Genomic DNA, 3,641 nt, shown 5'->3' with positions numbered 1-3,641 from the left:
TCCTTTGAACATTGTCTCTCAACAAAATAAATCTGTGACCGCGTTGTTCAATAAAAGCCTAGCCTACCCTATAATTTAGTCACATGCTGCTTGAGCAGTGCTGTGTCCAGTGTGGTCCAGTCTAGTTTGCTGTGTGCTCGTGTTAAGAGCTTCAGCAGCAATCAGCGCACTTCTCAACACCTGCTCATTGATTTATTACTGTACACTGGAGCCTGCCAGTCACAATGTGGGACAGTGTCTCAATGTGTGGGACGCCTGAAAAGTCATGGAAATGTGGCACTGTCCCATGCAAAGGGGGAGATCTGGTCACCCTAGCCGGCCGTGTTTTTATGATTCCCTTTTTCATTGTTGTCTCCGCCAGGAGACTATGTTTTCGTTCTCGTCCTTCCGTGTGTCCACCAAGCTAACATTGGTCAAGCTTCACGTGACACGTGACAATATGTTGAAAGGGTGTGCTTTTATTGGCTAGAGAGACGCATGACGAAATAGAGACATATAAATAGGTGTGTCACTTCAAAACATTATTTACATGTTTTGAAGTGACATCAGTGCCATCAGCCAAGCTAACATTGGACATGTTAGCTTGGCTGATTGAACATGTTAGCCAAGCTAACATGTTCTAATCCTTAGATGTTCTGATCTAAGAATCAGAACATTTCTAGAAAACTATGGTTAAAGATAGGGTAAGTGATTTCCTTTGGTTAAAATAGCACGGGTCTGCTGGCGGAGACTTGTGCTCCGAGGAGCAAATTTTCTAGTTATTATTATTATTATTATCGGCCGGAAGGGTTTTTTCCTCCGACATAACGCCAATGTAAAACTCCATATATGGATATAGCTAACTTATCGTGACATCAGTGAGATGTCACGACTCACGAGCATCCCGGCACACACTACTTATAAAGGGTGGCTGCCACACGTGAGTTCAGATGCAAGCAGTATTTACCTCACTCCAGACTTTTGTTAAGATACGACTTCGGTTCGACTTTGCATTCAACCAGCTCTTGGAGACTACCCAAAGTAGGTAGAAGGAAGGAAGGAAGGGCTGCAAACCACACCAACGGGGGAGATGCCATCTCTATTTAGAAGACACTGGCCCATGGTGGGGCTTGGTTATGGTACTGTATTCATATTTGTACTGTATTATGCTTCAGTGCTGCTATTCATGGAATGCAAATGCAGTCTGGCGCGCCCCTGCGTGCATTCAACACCCCCGCTTGATTCAAACCGGCGATTCAATCAACCCAACCTCCTGACTAACCACCGAACTGACATTGTAGCGGTGACGCCGTGGATGGCACCAATTGTTTGGGATGAGACCTTCGACCCCATGCTGTTAGACGCCATGTACGAACCCCGCAACATGACTATTTCATTGACAGTCTTCGCGTTCGGGAAGTACACACGGTTCTTGAGGGACTTTCTAGAGACGGCGGAACACCACTTCTTCGTCGGTTTCAACGTCCGTTACTATGTGTTTACAGACCGGCCGGACGAGGTCCCTTCCGTCAAGATAGGTGTCGGTCGAGAGCTGTTCGTCAGGTCCGTGCCGGGGGGGAAACGCTGGCAGGAGATTTCAGCTGGCCAGATGAAACATATCCAGGAATTAATAGAAACGGAGCTATCCAACCCACGTGACCACGCTGACTACATCTTCTGTTTTGACGTTGACGCAAAGTTCCATGGTCGCTGGGGATCCGAGACATTGGGGCAACTGGTCGCCGCAATACACCCAGGGTTCTACACCACCGAGCGCAGTGCGTTTACTTACGAACGTCGACCAGCCTCAAAGGCATATATGGCTCCTTACCAAGGTGATTATTATTACCAGGCCGCGGTATTTGGGGGAGAACTGACTTATGTCCATCATCTGGTGTCAACGTGCAGCCGCAACATTGAGCTGGACGCCAAGCAGGGAATAGAGGCACTGTGGCAAGACGAGAGTCATTTCAACCAGTACCTATGGGTCCAGAAACCCACCAAGGTTTTGTCTCCAGAATATTTATGGCAGGACTTTAAATCCAAAGAACCCGAGATAAGAATCATCCGATTCTCTTCGGTCATTAAGGACTATATGCCGATGTACGACCGAATGTCTGAAATATCTGGACTAGGTGTAGTATTGGCTTATACTGTATAGCATTTAGCCGGCCGGCTAACGTCACAGCAGCGCGTCAGTTTCAAGTTCCCCCACCGGATAAGATCTCATTCAAGTCGGAGGATTGGCCTAAATGGATCAAACGTTTTGAAAGGTTTCGGATTGCATCAGGATTGGAGACGCAAGCAGACGAGAACCAAGTTAATGCTTTGATCTATACTATGGGAGAAGAAGCAGAGGACATACTCGTTTCACTGCACCTGAGCGCTGAGGAAGCGAGCCAGTACACTACAGTGAAAGATAAGTTGGATGCTCACTCAACACGCAGAAACGTGATTTTTGAGAGGGCCAAGTTTAGTCAGAGGCATCAGGAAATGGACGAGACTGTGGACGGCTTCATAACGACGTTACATTGCCTGGCTGAGCATTGTGGATACGGAGCCCTGCATGATGAGATGGTGAGAGACAGACTGGTGGTCGGGTTGAGAGATAGAAAACTGTCAGAAATGTTACAAATGGACCCTAACCTGACGTTGATAACGGCCGTTACCAAGGCTCGACAGAGTGAGCAGGTCAAAAAGCAACAGGAAATGCTAAAAAGTAATTTTAAAGGGGACATTATGAACACGCAGCTTGACAGTATGTATGCCCAGCAGCGAGGTGGAGCAAGATACAAGCAGGCCAAGCCACAAGCCACAACCCTCTCATTCTCAGTCATTCAAGAAAACTGCACAGCGGGGGGGCGCTGTTGGATAGGAAGCATGTAGGACGTGTTTCTCAGCGGCTCCGCCTGAATGTGACTCGTCTTTTGCACTATCTAACTTTTTGTTGACCGATATAAACCCTCATTAGTACCTTTTTCTTTTTTTGATACATTATTTTTCATCTAAAAACAAGCAACAATGTTTAAGAAAGCTCAGACGCCGTCTTCCCCAACAGAGAGCGGGGACGCTAGTGCGATGGTGGAGCAACAAGCTAACGAAGCTATGCTGCAGAGCATCAAGGCAATGATGGACGAACTACGTTCGGACATTATTTCTAAATTTGACTCCATCGTCGCGGATACTGTCAAGAGAGAGTTGAGTGGAGCTCTGAAGCCGATGGAGAATAAAATAGAGGCACAAAGTCAATCTATTGTGGAACTGGAGCGCTCGGTGACGGACCAGGATAGTACGGTGACTCACCTACAAGCTACTGTTACCATGCTAACCGAGCTGGTCCAATCTCTCTCCCAGAAATGCAAACAATTGGAGGGGCGCAGTCGCTGGCAGAACAAAGCACATATATGGACCGGGGGGGATGGCATTAAATGTGAAAGGCAAGTTCACAGCTATGCTCTGTAAGGGAAACCGACAAACCGTCCACGCGACGTGCCCCAGCGGATCGCTCACTTAGGATCCCCTGGAGGGAATTGTCAGACCCTTGTGTCTTTCAACCACCGTGACAAGCTTACACACACCTGTGACTGACACACACCTGTGACTGACACACACCTGTATTCACCACGTCCACGCGACGTGCCCTAGCGGATCGCTCACTTAGG

The 3,641-nt window shown here is 47.8% G+C and overlaps 1 pseudogene across 1 annotated transcript; it reads left to right on the top strand.

Moving 5' to 3' along the window:
• The first annotated feature begins 1,165 nt into the window (after positions 1 to 1,165).
• On the top strand, positions 1,166 to 2,100 carry LOC311036101 (globoside alpha-1,3-N-acetylgalactosaminyltransferase 1-like; annotated as a pseudogene). The gene has a single exon. The product of its transcript is annotated as a globoside alpha-1,3-N-acetylgalactosaminyltransferase 1-like (transcript).
• The last annotated feature ends 1,541 nt before the right edge of the window (positions 2,101 to 3,641 follow it).

Source organism: Gymnoscopelus microlampas (genome assembly GCF_963454915.1).
Source record: "Gymnoscopelus microlampas genome assembly, chromosome: 20".
NCBI lineage: Eukaryota > Metazoa > Chordata > Actinopteri > Myctophiformes > Myctophidae > Gymnoscopelus > Gymnoscopelus microlampas.
This window is presented reverse-complemented; position numbering and strand designations above follow the sequence as displayed.